The following is a 14,840-nucleotide window of genomic DNA, read 5'->3' as shown; positions in this document are numbered from 1 at the left end:
TGTATGAACACAGTAAGAGATATATTAAGCTTGAAGATCGACTCTTCTTGGGGACATCTAGCTATATATTCCAGAGTCCTCAGGCCAGGTTAGTATTCCCTAGAGGGGTCCTTAATCAGTTACTTCTTTTTAGGTCATGACAGAGTTTGTTTCATGACCTTGCTTATTATACTTATTATACTATGGCACTTCCCTTGTCCCCTTTTGATGACAGATGGTAGGGAAATTAGTCATTCCCTGAGGTAGAACAGTTCGTGGATACCTACACATCACGATCACGATCACGACCACCCTGTTGTTCGTCGATTGCCTCGAGCAGGAGCCAGTAACGTCTTCTTCGTCCTAGCCCTGAGATTTTTTTTTTTTAAAGTGCCATATTCAAGGCTTTTTCAGGGTTAGGAGAATGAGACCCATCATTGTTACTGGTATTTGGCATATTGGGTATACGACGGGGAGTTTGCCAGACTCTGCCATGTGGGCATGTTACATTTGGTAGCCTGCCAGTTTGACCAAATTAGGAATGAGATGATAAGATGTCATCTTCCGGGAGCTGAGTGTGATGATCTCTGGATCCTGGCCGTTGTTGGAGTTACACGGCAGTTGGTGGGTGTAACTGTCTAGTTACTGGCAGGTCCAGTCCCAAACTGTGCAGGCTTGGAGATCTCAGCCCCGGGTCCCACACACCTGGGTTCCTCTGTCAGTTCTTTTATGCGTGAGGCTCATCCAAGTGTGTGGAGAGTGGTCCCAGCATGGCCTTGGCTGGGCCTCGGTGGTCTTCAGCTGTTGGGCCCTGGTGGAGACAGTCAGGCATAGGGTAGGAGACTCTGTCTACCTACACATAGATGATCGATTATTAGGGGAGGACAGAGAATGCAAAACACTTATGATCATCTGGGTGGATTGGAATGTTGTAAAAACAATCTTTTAAATCAATGACAACCAATCCTTAGGAATAGCAGCAGGGTAAGGAAGGCCTGGCTGAAGAGCCTCCATGGGAACCATGTTGGAATCAACATTCCTTAGGTCAATCAACAAACACCACTTACTTGATTTCTTTTGGATAACAAAAACAGGGGAATTCCATGCTGAAAATGCAGTTTCAATATGTCCCAACTTCAGTTATTCTTCTACTAAGAATTCTAACACCCTTAATTTTTCATGAGTAAGGGGTCAATGGGGAGACCACATAGGATTGTTGGATTTCCACTGAATACAGAGGGGTGTTGGGCATGAAGATGCAGCACCTCCAATTGAAAAACGGGTGGCCTCAAGATCAGTGGGAATCCTAAACTCTGCCATTGTTCAAGTAAATCTCGTCCCCGTAAGTTCATGGGTATTGGTGCTATGTAGGGCTGGAAAGTGGTTGTCACCCCTTCGGGGCCAATACATTTTAGCCATCTGACACTCTGCTGGACAGAGGAAGAAGGCGTCATGCCTATTCCATGCAAATAGTAGGGTATTGCCTACACAAGTCAGTTACGAGGTCAATATTGGGTAGAGGTGGTAAAGACATCAGCTCCTGAGTCAATCATTCCCTTTAATTTTTTTCCATGGATCTCAAGAATTACAAGTGGGCGGTTGCCCTCCTTAAAACAGGTGACAAAGGCAATCAGAGGATTAGTGCTGCCAAAACTTCTCATCCTAAGGTGCATGAATTGACCCTGCATAACAAAAGGCTGCAGCCCCTAGAAGGAAACTGCCATTTTCTCTCTATCTACCTCTGCCATCCAGGGAACAAATTGGAAAATCTAGGACTGATAGAGCTAGTTGCAAGCTGAAGTTTTTTCAGGAAAGTCCTAGACCTCACCCAAGCCTTACCAGTCTGTCACTTGTACCTCTCAAAAAAAAAAAATTTGAGGAGGGTTCCAGTGAAGTCGTATTTGGAAGTTTTGAGGAAGGGATGTGAATTGGGGAGAAAAATGCTCAAGGTGAATATGGGCTTCTCCAGAGTGAAGAGAGAGCCCCAATACACATCCCAGCTTTGAAGTATGGTCACGGTCACGGTCCTCTCGTTATTCATCGATTTGCTCAAGTGGGCCCAGTAACTTCTCCATCATGAGACTTGTTGTTACTGTGTTTGGAATATCAAATATGTCACGGGTAGCTTGCCAGGCTTTGCCGTGAGGGCGAGATACTCTCGGTAGCTTGCTGGGCTCTCTGAGAGGGGCGGAGGAATAGAACTCGGGTCAGCCATGTTGGCTGCATGCAAGGCAAATACCTTATCCGCTGTACTATTGCTACAGCCCTTTGAAGTATGAAGTATGAAAATACACATTAAAGGTGGGGAAATGGAAGTAACACTCATGCTAAGCTTCATACGGTTCCACTTTCTTTGTTCAAGTTGGCTAATAGAGGGTTTTACCAACCTGCCCCACATGGCTCCTTCTACCTAGTCTGTTACTAGTGTGTTTGCCAAGGGGAAGAACTGGAAGCTGTTTATGGTCTTTTGATGTTTCTTTTTGGCCTTTCTTCCTGCTGGAACTTCACTTTTGCACCCCTTGGGTGTACAGTGGTCTTATCAGGCTTTGGATCCTTTGTCTACAGCTGTGGCCCTGGGTAGCCTTAGGAATGGTTTGTTTTATCATTTCTCCAAATTTCAATGCCAAGGGGAACCTTTTCTACCTGCCTGCTTGCCTCCTGCTACTTGAGCCATGTATTTTGGAGCTTGGAGGCCACTCTTGTGGTTATGGAACTGTTTAATGCCAGATATTGAACCCTGGCCACCTTCATGCAAAGCATGTCCTCAGGCCTTTGGTCTATACTCTGGTCTAGAATAGTATATACTAATGGCGGGGAGCGGGGGCTTGCCTGTGGTTGGTGGCACATCTTGTGGTGTTCAAAGCTTACTCCTGAGCACATACAGGTGACTGGATATTACACAGGTGAGTCATAAGCAAGGCAAATGCTCTCTCCACTATACTCTCACTCCATCCTGATTGTGTAGTTTTTGACATCTTATTTTACTCTTAGCATGTATGTTAGTAAAATTTGATTAAACATGATCTTTTATGTAGAAATGATAAAAACTGTAATATCCAAAGTGTGTTTTTAACCAAAGGGAAATAAGAAAAATACAAACTCTTAAGTGTGCCAGCACTTAAACTAAGTGTGTGAGATCAGTAGCCATTGAAACAGCAGCAAAAAGATACAAGGGGAAAGAAATAAATAAACGTAAATGTAAAAGAACTACAGTTTGATTAAATGATTTAAAAGGCACATTGAAGATATAAAAAAACAGAAATATTAAACCTCATATGGAGGAATTTCATGAAAGGGATAGTTTGGAGTACAGTTTGTTGATGGGATTCTTCTTAGACTAAAATTATTTCAACAAGACAGGGAGGATTTACAAATTCCTTCCAAAGAACACTGGGTCTTTGGTTAAATATAACAACAGCATATTAAGAGCAAAGTAAATACCATGTGCCCTTTAAAGGTTGGAGGTCAGTTGCAGGCCTGACATTGCTTGTGTGTATTGGATTGGTTTTTTATATTTCCTTTTTCTCTTTCATTATTTGTATGTAGAAAAACCATGGACTTCTGGGTGCTGCCACTTTACAATACAAACCTGCTGTTTCAGAATCTTTTTTGTAGAATCTTTAGGATTTTCTAAGAATAGTATCAATATCTAGGTATTGTATCATTTTCTAAGTATTGTATCATGTCCTAAGTCTAGTATTACTATTATCATTCATTTCCTTGAAGTTATCCTGTTTTATTGCATAAAGACTCTCAAAGTAATCTCTGGTGATTCATTGAAATTCTGTAGTTTCTGATGTGACAGACTCTTTTTTCATTTCTGATTCTGCTCAGTAATTTTTATATCTCTCTCTCATTGTGAAGCTTGCTAGAGGTTTATCAATCTTGTTCATTTTCTCAAAGAACAAGCTCTCTGTTTCATTGATCTTTCTTTCTGATTGCTTTTTGGATTTCCTCTTGGATAATTTCTGCTTTAAGTTTTATTATTTCCTTCCTCCTGCCTGATTTGAGCTGCTTTTTCTGTTGTCATTGGTCATTTTCCAAGATCTTAAGCTGTAAGTTTAGGTTACTTATGGGGATCGGCTCTTCATTCCTGAGGAATGCTTGTAGAGCTTTAATCTTAGCACAAGCTTTTGCCAGGCCCCATAAATTTTGTAACTCGTTCTTCATTCTCATTTGTTTCCAGGAATCTTTTGATTTCCTCTTTGATTTCTATTGTAAGTCAAAAATCATTGATACAATCTCTGTTATCTTAATTTTGTAATTTTATAAGTGTCCCATATACATCTACTATACCCCTGTCTTCCATTTCTTCCCTCAGAGAAGGTATGTCATTGCTGAGCATGAATCTGGTTGATCTATTGAGATGTTGAAATCTCCAACAAGTATTGCATTGCCATTAATATTTTTCGTTAAGTCTTAGTAGTTGTTTAAGCATTTTGCTGGTCCCTTCTTATGTGTATATTTTTAGGTGGCGTGAGTTCTTCCTGATGTACTGATTCCTTGATCAAGTTCTTCCTGATGTACTGATTCTTCATCAAGAAATAATCTTCACTGTCTCAATTGACCTTCAGTCTGAAATCAATGTGGTCTTATACCAGTATGGCCACTCTGGCTTTTATGAGGCAACTGTTTGTCTGTAGAATTATTTTCTTGCCTTTTACTTTGAGTCTATATTTGCTCTGACTGCTCATGTGTTCCTTGGAGGTAGCAGAATGTTGGGTTCATTTTCTTATCCACACTCCCACTCTGTCTTTTTATGAGTGCTTTCAGTCAATTGATATTGAGAGAGATTATTTTTACGGGTTTTGTCTCAATATCTCTAGTTTGGTGTATCTGATGAGCCTGTACTGTACCATATCCCCTTTAGGGGGATATGGTGCCACCAGCAGGTCAACCTGTACCTGTGGGGCAAGTGCATCAGCAGTCTGATGGTGCCTTCAGGCTTTCTGATGCCCCCAAATAGCTGTGTGCCTTTGTCTGGACTCAACAACTTGGGGCCAAGTTTACCAAGGAATTAAATGGCCAAAAGTTTGGTATGTGGAAGCCACACCCACAAACCACCTCTGGCTCAGCTATACAAGCTCATTTATCAGCCTTATTTCAGAGACTCATAAATAAATCTTGAAAGAGATTAAAAGCCACTGTTAATCCAGACCTGTGAATGACCGAACAGACCAGGGCAAATAGGAGAGGGTGGGTTGGCCAGGAGCCAGCCCAAGCAGAGCCCCTGGCAGTGGCTTGCTTCCACAATCCAAAAATGACACCATACCCCCAACCTGGCTCCACCATCTCAAGACGAACTTCACCAAGATATAATCCGCTGAAAATTTGGGTATGTGGGTTTTGTGACTGAAATCTCCAGGCTTCCTCGGAGTCAGGATGGGCTACCTCCCCCCATCTCCCTGTACTTCTGGAGGCCTCAGTGGTTACACCTGCACCCCAAAGTGGTCACCCAGTTGAAAAGTTACTCCAGCTTTAGAGTCCCGATAAAAATACTGAATGTCCTGAACAAACACCATGACCTCTTAGCACCTGTATTGCAAACCATAATGCACAAAAGGAAAAGAAGAGAGAGCAAGAAGGAAAGTGCCTATCATAGAGGGTGGCTGAGGGTGGGAAGTTGGGGCTTTGGAGGATGGTGATAGGGAAACAGGAGACGTTGGTGGTGAGAAATGTATGCTGGTGGAGGGATGGGTACTGGATCATTGTATGACTGAAACCCAATTATGAACAGCTTTGTAATGGTCTATCTCATGGATATTCAATTTAAATGTTTTTTTTTGGTTTGTTTGTTTTGTTTGTTTTATGCTTTTTGGGTCACAACCAGTGATGTACAGGGGTTACTCTTGGTTCATGCACTCAGGAATCACTCCTGGCTCAGGGGACCATATGGAATGCTGGGAATCAAACTTGGGTCAGCCACATGCAAAGCAAATGCCTTACCCACTGTGTTATCGCTCCAGCCCCTTCAATTTAAAAAATTTTTAAAAAATAAAAAAGCAATGTGGAGTTCATGCCCAATTCAATCAGCTTAACCAAAGGCTGAATAAACAGCAGCACTCCAACATAAAAAAAGTAGGGGCTACAGCCATGCTGGTGATGAGCGTGGTGGCGTTCTGGAGTGTTTGTGCTTGGACCAGTGCCAGAGAGTCAGTTGCTGGTGCCATGGGCGACGAGAGCTGCGAGTGGGTTCTGCAGTTCCCGTTGGGGTTGTCCTCGAAACAATGAGTGCAGCCAGGGAGTCCCATTTGCATGGGGTGAAGCATTCTGCCTCCCCAGATGATGATCTTGGACCTAGCAATTGGGAGGCAGCAGACTTAGGTAATGAAGAAAATAAAAAACAGAAGTTCTTGAAACTCATGGTTGAAGGAAAGAAAGAACATACTGGTCTTGATATAGGAGATCACAAATCAACATCTCACTTTAGAACAGGGGTCCTCCCATGTTCATCGATTTTCTCGAGCGGGCCCAGTAACATCTCCATCATGAGACTTCTTGTTACTGTGTTTGCATATCGAATACATCACGGGTAGCTTGCCAGGCTCTGCCATGCGGGTGAGATACTCTCGGTAGCTTGCCAGGCTCTCTGAGAGGGGTGGAGGAATCCAACTCTGGTTGGCCATGTTGGGCGCTTGTAAGGCAAATGCCCTACCGCTCTGTTATCGCTCCAGCCCAGGGCAGGGGAAGAAGACAAGAAAATTAATGAAGAACTGGAGTCTCAATATCAACAAAGTATGGACAGTAAATTATCCAGAAGATACAGACAACATTGTGGACTCTGATTCAGTGAGGTAGAAGAACATGATGGAGAAGGTGATGTGACTGGGGATGATGATGATGACGACGACGACGACTCACCTGATCCTAACAGTCCAGAAGACTTGGAAAGTGACTCAGAGTCAGAGGGAGAAGAGTCCACTGAGGAACTTCAAGCTACTGAGCATCCTGATGAAGTGGAAGATCCGAAAAACAAAAAAGATGTGAAAAGCAACTATAAAATGATGTTTGTTAAATCCAGTGGTTCATAATTTTCAAACACTTAGTCTTTGTATTAAAAGTAAGACTTATTGTTACAATGCACAGTGGAGGACTGCTTATAGAGCACAGAATTTCATATTATAATTTTTTAAAAAAGGCCTTTCAAATAATTACAAAGAGTGTTTGTTTTCAGATGCCATGGGTTACACTTTTATGGGCATGACTATAACTATTTTTGTAAAGAGTAAGAGTTGTATAAAATAAGAAATAAATACAGTACTCAATTTTCTTTCATATTAGTATCAAACCTCTAATCTTATGTTTTACCCCTTCAAGTGTAGTTATGGGGAAAGAGATTTGTTTGTGGTAGCAGTTTTATCTTGTTTCTTCATATTTTTGTCCTATGAAAAGTTATTCTGATACTGTAATGTGTTCATGAAAGATGTTCTTTTATTATACTTTGTTATAGTAGAACTATTCATCATGGATATTTCTGCTGCCAATACAAGCTAAATTAAGTTGAGAAGAAAAATAGGGACTTAGTGTACTCTTACTGATTCAGCTCTACTTTTTTGGACCAAAGCAACAAGAGCAAATATGTCTGAAACTGCTAGGATAAAGTTGCAGCGGTTATACTTTTGGAATGTTATTTGCCAAAGCAGTCTTTATATTATTTGAATTACATTGTATGTTAGATTTTTGAAGAAAAAAATTGGCCATTTTTTAGAGAAGAAATTATTTCTCTGATCATTTGGTCCTATCTCTATAGAACTATGTAAAACTGGATTTTTTTTAGGTTAATATGTGACCAAAGTTAATTACCTTACTAAGGCCTAAATAAAGAGAAAGAAGTTTCCCATGTTTGGTTGTGATACCTTTGTCCTCATTAACTTAAAATGAGGAACAGACCTTTGAACAAATACGTGAAACAAATTAGTTTTATCCTGGTTAAAGACAGTATTGCTTTCTGATTTTGTTATTCATCCTGGTAGGGTAAAATTAGAATCATTTGATTGCTTTTAGGTTTCAAATAGTTATATAGAACATTAACATAGGCTGCATTATTTAAGAGCCATCTTTGAATAAATGCATCCAGGATCCTAATGTTTGTAAGTAACATGTTCAGAGATTTGAGTCAAAACTGCTGGTTCATTGAACTATACTTATACATCTAGATGTTTAAGTATCTGTTTGCTGTGTTGGGTTTAAAGAGAATTATTCCTGTCATTTAAAAATTGAGAATGTTAGTAATGTAGAACAGATAATTCCTGGTTTATGTAGTTTACATTGAAATATTTTCATATGTAAGACACTCCACTTTTCTTTTTTGTCATATTTAATAATAGGTGTTAGCCACAGAGTAAAAAACACTGAGTCAGTGGGTAGTAGTTAGTATGTATGACTTTCAACAAATACTTGTTTTGAACAAATTAGGCATCAGCGAATATATTTGGCCATGGGTTTTCAATCATCTATAGGGTTGCTTATTACAAGTAATTTAAGCAGTCAGTCAAGACTGATTTATGAGTGTCAGAGAGACCAGTATTTAAAAAATGAGTATTTCCATTAAAAAAATGTATCCCCTTTAGATTTTCTTGTAACCATTGTTTAGAGTATCCTGAGTTGTTGTCTGTAAAGCTGTGTATTATTCCTTTCAATATGAATGCAAGTCTAGCTGGGTAAAATATTCTTGGTGAGGCGCTTATTTCATTGATTTTTCCCCCCACTACATTTCACCACTGTCTTCAGGCCCTGAAGGTTTTATAAGAAAAGTCCACAATAAATCTTAAGGATGCTCTTATGTATGCAATTTTTACCTTTGATCTTGCTGATTCAGAATTTTATCTCTGTCCTTGGTTTTTGTCATTCTGATAAGGTTGTGTCCTGTAATATTTTTATTTGGATTTTTTTTAGTTGGTACACTTTGGGCCTCCTGAATCTGCTTGTATGCACTTGTCAGCTCTGGAAATCTCCCAAAAATTACTTCTTTGAGAGTTTCTTCATCAGTATTCCTCTTCCTGTCCCTCTGGGACTCCAGTGATTCTTATGTTATTCCTCTTGTATTCATCCTGATATTCCTTGTTATCTGTTGTTAATTTTTGAGGCTCTTCCATTTTCTGTTGCCTGGAGATGCTCTGCACCTCATCTTGGAGTTCATTGATTCTGACCTCAGTAGCTGTCATTCTGCTGCTGAGGTCATCCTCTGAGTTTTTCATTTCACCTACCAGGTTTTTTAGGTCAGTCATTTCAGTTTGGAATTTTGTTTGCATTATTCTCATTTCTGCTCTCAAATCCTCCTGTATTTCATTGGCAGTGTATTCCATTTTTTCTTTTAGCTCCGTATGCATTCTTAATATCTTCCTTCTGATTTCTTGTCAGAGAGGTTATATAGCTCACTATTATTGATTGGGTCTACTGTGCTAGATGTCTTGACTCACTTAGTGAGCCTTGACTCACTAAGACTGGAGGTTTCCTGTGTTTACTTTACCACTGTGACCTGTGCAGTTTGGACTTTCACTTTGACCGTTACTATTGTGGTTTTGGTGTAGTATTGAGCTAGGGGCCAATGGATTATTTGCCTTAAGTGGTTTTTGTGGTCAGGTTGCTCTAGTGAAAGTACCCCCAGAGCTATTTTTGGTTCTTCTGTGTTATGGACAGGAAGATTAACTCGAGGCTGTGGCTCCGGACACCAAACCAGTGGGTCTCTGACCTAAATTAGGAGAAAAATGGTGGCACTGTCCTATCTGACATGCTGTTCCCTTGAGGTTCATCTTTGAAAACTACCCCTGCCCATGCACTGCCATAGCTTTGCATGCACACGTTCCTAGCTCTGTCCCGGATTAGGAGAAATTGGGTTGTTTCGGCTTTAAGTCCTAATAGCAGCAGTGTCCTGCCTTGTTTCCCAGTCCCCTGAAGGTCCCTCATTCATTTATTTTTGTGTTTCTTTAAATCTAGTTATTATTAATGGATATGGACTATAACATACTAATAGGCATCTGGCATAGTACTAACTTTAAAGGTGCTTGTTCAAACTAATTTGAAATTTACTGATAACATATTAGTGTAATGAAAGAATTAAATGTCCCTTTTTAATTTTTTAAGAATAAAAGCTCTATGAAGCAAATTATAAGTGCAATTACCACACGTTTCACAGTTATTTCTGTGTTCGCAGAATTGAATGAGAAATTTTAGGCAAAGGAAACCCAGTATTTTAAATATATGCTAATAGTTTCTAGCAGCATCAATGCTGCAGATCACAACTCTGATTTTAATATTTATTTTGTTTTGCTTTTTTTGGGTCACACCCAGAAATACTCAGAGGTTACTCCTGGCTCTGCACTCAGGAAATACTCCTGGCTGTGCTTGAGAAAAGAGATTGAACCCCAGGGGCTGTGTGCAAAGCAATTGCCCTACTTTCTGTACTATCATTCCGGCCCTTTTAACTTCATTTTATGGCAAAGAAGCACAATGATCCTAATATTCTCCCACTGCACTTCATACTATAATCCCAATATCTCTCATAAGAATTAGTTGACTCAAAAATCACCATCGTACTTCAGAGTCATGGGGACTTCACATCAGCAGAAAATGACCCCCAGGAAAGTGAGGATTAATGATTTTGAAAGTTAGAGCCTACCCTCTCTTAGTATCAGAAAGTGTCTCATGTGGTTTAATAATTTTCTCCATGCAAGAGAACAGATGTTATGTTATCTTTGACAGGCCATATTTTAGTTTATAAACAGCGCCCCGAGTGAAACAGCCTGGACCTGTATTCTTAAGTTAGAAAAAGTGCTTTTCAAGATCCTTCCCATGTTGAAACATTTGTGTATTCTAATAAATCAAGAAACATATCTCTGCTTCTCCTTTATATATCTATTAAAATTTTGAGTAATTTTAAGCACTTTTAGATTTAGAAAGTTTTAAGTCCTGAAAAGCTTCACACTTTATTTTGTGAATTTACTATGGACCTAACTGGCATGCATAACTCTAACATCTAGCAGCAAACTTCTAATACATAACTAGCAATCAAGCAGTATTCTCTGTGTACCAAAGGCTTTAAGAGTCCATTGGAGATGTGGAACTTGAATGCTGTAAGGCATTGTGACTACTGAGAATTAAAGAATTACATACTTGTCAGTGAGACAACCACGGAATATAATACCCATTTTACCTCAGTTTTCAAAAGGAGGCATTTAATTAAGCATTGTTTGACTGAAGTCTTTTTTAAGCTGCCTGATTAGGTTTATGAAAGGTATTGCCCTCTAGTTAGGACAATAATACCACATAAAACATTAAAATAGTAGAAATTGGCCTAATTTTAAAAGTAAAGGTAGTCACCTGTTATAACATGGATCATGTGGAGTTTGAGACAAGTTTTTCCAGTTTTGGTCCAGAAAAAGTTTTAAACACTACTTTTTGGACCCTATGTCATTAAATTCTCAAATCCCTTGGAGAAAAAAAAATGATGTAACACAGAGCCATCTGTCAGCTGTGCATGAAACCAGACTGGAGTCAGTAGTGCCATCCTCGGGGTGGTGTGAAATCTTCTGTTTTGGTCAATATGTCACTTCAAATTAAAAGAAGCACAATTAAAAGAAGGAAGTGACAGATATTAGTAATTGGTGTTTCCATGTCCCTGAGCTGAAGATTCAACCTTCCCAAAGACATTGTTATCTGAGAGGAGCCCCTCACACTACTAAGTGCTCAACTCCAGAAAAATACCCTGCGTGGGCTGGTGTTCAAGCATTTGCTCTTAGTTTTTGATGAGTAGTGGTGAGAGAAAGCAAGGTTACTGTTTCCTTCCCAAAGCTACACCAGGGCAATTGGCTGCAAATTGCGGGCTCATACAAACAGTTCTCGTATAGACAGTTCTTACTGCCCTTGACCCCATTCGCCAAACTATGAGCTTTTACTTCTCACCCACTGGTTCATCTTTTTTTTTCCTCACAGATTTTCAAGTTTTGTTAAAGTATATGTTCAGGTATAAGATCAATTAATTGTTTCAATGACTCCTTAGAACTAGTCAGATGATTACATTGCTAGCAAGTGACTCATTATCCAAATATATGGGACAGGGACAGATGAACGATGTACCAAAAACATCTGTGGAGCACAGAGATTCCATATATGATAGGGGAGGTTGACTTTCTAGATTCCCAAACAATATTTACCTGGCCATGCTATAACTTGGGCAAAAAACATCAGGAGCATAACCTTCTAAGACTAAGTACTTAATATCACAATCCAGAGAAATCTCAGCTTTTCCTAAGATAACTTGGAATTTAATTCATTTCTTTGTATTAATGTGCTAACTTTTTATGTTCATAATTTCCATCGATATAGAAGAAATGCATAGACTTTCACCATTAAAAAATGATCTTTAGGCAGTTATGGGGCCATCAGCAGGTGGACCTGTACCTGTGGGGCAAGTGCATCAACTGCATGATGGTGCCTTCAGACTTCCTGATACCCCAAAATTGTCACTGTGCCTTTTGCTGAACCCCAACAACTGGAACCAAATTTATAAATAAATTCAGTGGCTAAAAGTTAGGTATGTGGGAGCCACACTCACAAACCAGCTTTGGCTCAGCTACACAAGCTCATTTATTGGCCTTATTTCAGAGATCATAAGTAAATCTCGAAAGAGATCAAAAGCCACAATTAATCTCGGACCCGTGAGTGGCTGAACAGACTGGGGAAAATTGGAGAGGGGCAGGTTATTCTGGTGCCCGCCCAAGCAGAGCCCCCAGCAGATGCTTGCTTCCACAATCCAAACTTGTCACCATACCCTTGGCCTGACTCCACCAATTTAGGATGGATCTCACTGAGACATAATCTGCTGAAAGTTCTGGCATGTGGGTTTTGTGACTGAAATATCAGGCTTCATTGGAGTCTGCATGGGTTACCCTCTCCCCCTCCCTGTACTTCTGGAAACCTCAGCAGTCATATCCACAAAAAGCGGCCACCCAATTGAAAAGCTACTTCAGCCTTACCATCCAGATAAAATTACTGAATGCCCTGAACAAACACCATGACCTCTTAGCACCTGTATTGTAAACCATAATGCACAAATGGAAAAGGAGAGAGAGAGAGAGCAATAAGGAAAGTGCCTCCCATAGAGTGTGGCTGGGAGTGTGGTGGTGGGTTGTTGGGGAATGGTGATAGGGAAACAGAACAATGGTGGTGAGAAATGTACATTAGTGAAGGGATGAGTATTGAATCATTGTATGACTGAGGTCCAATCATAAACAGCATTGTAATGGTATCTCATGGATAATCAATGAAAATTTTTTTAAAAGTAATGTGGAGCTCAAGCCCAATCAATCATCTTAGTCAATGGCTGAAAAAATACCAGTACTCTGACATTAAAATAATGATCTTCACCATCACTACTATCAGATTCACCTCTTCTCTCAAATATCTATCATAACTATACAATTTACTCACATATGTTGATTTTCTGCTATATACAACATAAGTCTATACTTTACATATTTACTTATATTCAAGGTCTTAATTATTTAACTTTGAATATAGAAAACATCCTATGGTTTGTTTTACTTCTTTTTATTTCTTAAAATAATTTTTAGTTTTTGCTTACACCCTTATATTTCAGAACTTTAAGTATCATATGCATGAGAAACAGTTAATATAAACCACTGAATCTAATATAAAATATCTGATATATATTTGGGGCATTTTGTTTGTAGACAGCAGAGTATGTTTAGTTTTTACTCTTGGGGATAACTCTTAGGGATAACGCTTCCTATGTTCATAAGTGGTGCCAGGGACTAAATCCAGGTCCACCACGTGAATGGCAAGCACCCTACCCACTGTACATTCGCACTCACCCAGCGCTAGTTGTTTTATTCTTTGCGTGGTATTAAAATGATGTCTCATTGTCAATTTTCAAGATAAAAGTTATATATAACATTAACTCAAGAGGTAACTATGTAAAACTAAGGACTCCTTTTCTTCTTTCTACCTCTTTTCCCTTCCTGTCATCTTTTTTCCCCCCTCTTGCCTCTTCCTTTTCTTCTACATTTTCCCTTTCACAGTCTTCATGCTATGTTTATGAGATGTCTCCATGCTGGTCCTCTTCCAAGTGTCTCTGAAAACCCTCACAAGCTTAAAATTTTTTTTTATATTTTATTTTTTTAAATTTTATTTTCAAAGAGTGTGCACAGCAATTGATTATATTCAATATTTCAACACCAGTCCTACCACCATTACATCTTCCTACTACTGTCATTTTGAAATTCCCCACCACCACAAAGCCAGCCCCAAAGGCAGATTCTAAAGGCTTGATATGAACAATTGTCTTAATAAATATTAGTGGCGCACCAAGAATGTCTTGTGATTGTTGGTGGCCTTGTGCTTCTGGAATTCTAAAATTTTACATAGGATGCTAGAAATGGAGTTTATATATATATATATATGCATATATATATATTTTTTTAACAGGGTGGTGATTTTCAGATCAGAGGCATCTCTGAGCTTGTAGCTCTCTTCGAAGATTCATTTGTAGTCTTAGGATCATGGTTATATTAATGTGCTTAAATGGTGCCCAGAGGCAGTTCATGGCATTACTGCCTGGAAACTGAAAGCATAGGAGATGTGAGGAGGGGCCCATTGATAACACCAGAAGCCTGGAGTTTTCAGTCACAAGTCCTACATACCTGTTTTTTTTTTTTTAGCAGTTTTATTCTCTTCCGTTGGTCTTGGGTTGAGCCTCTGAAGGTCAGCTGTGAATGTGATGGCGATTGGGTTCTTGAGGTTTGTGGCTGTCTCGCAGTAGGCGGAGGCACAAACCTGCCCCCTCTGAGATGTCCCGTTGTCAGTCAGGTTCAGGATGGGGAAGAAACAACTGTGGGGTGTTG

At 39.6% G+C, this 14,840-nt stretch overlaps 1 pseudogene; it reads left to right on the top strand.

Moving 5' to 3' along the window:
* Positions 1-6,206: 6,206 nt before the first annotated feature.
* On the top strand, positions 6,207-7,885 carry LOC130035275 (small acidic protein-like; annotated as a pseudogene).
* Positions 7,886-14,840: the final 6,955 nt, after the last annotated feature.

The sequence above is a fragment of the Sorex fumeus genome, unplaced genomic scaffold (assembly GCF_029834395.1).
Source record: "Sorex fumeus unplaced genomic scaffold, SorFum_2.1 ptg000006l, whole genome shotgun sequence".
Lineage (NCBI taxonomy): Eukaryota > Metazoa > Chordata > Mammalia > Eulipotyphla > Soricidae > Sorex > Sorex fumeus.
Note: the sequence above shows the minus strand (reverse complement) of the source record. Positions and strands in the feature narration are given on the sequence as shown.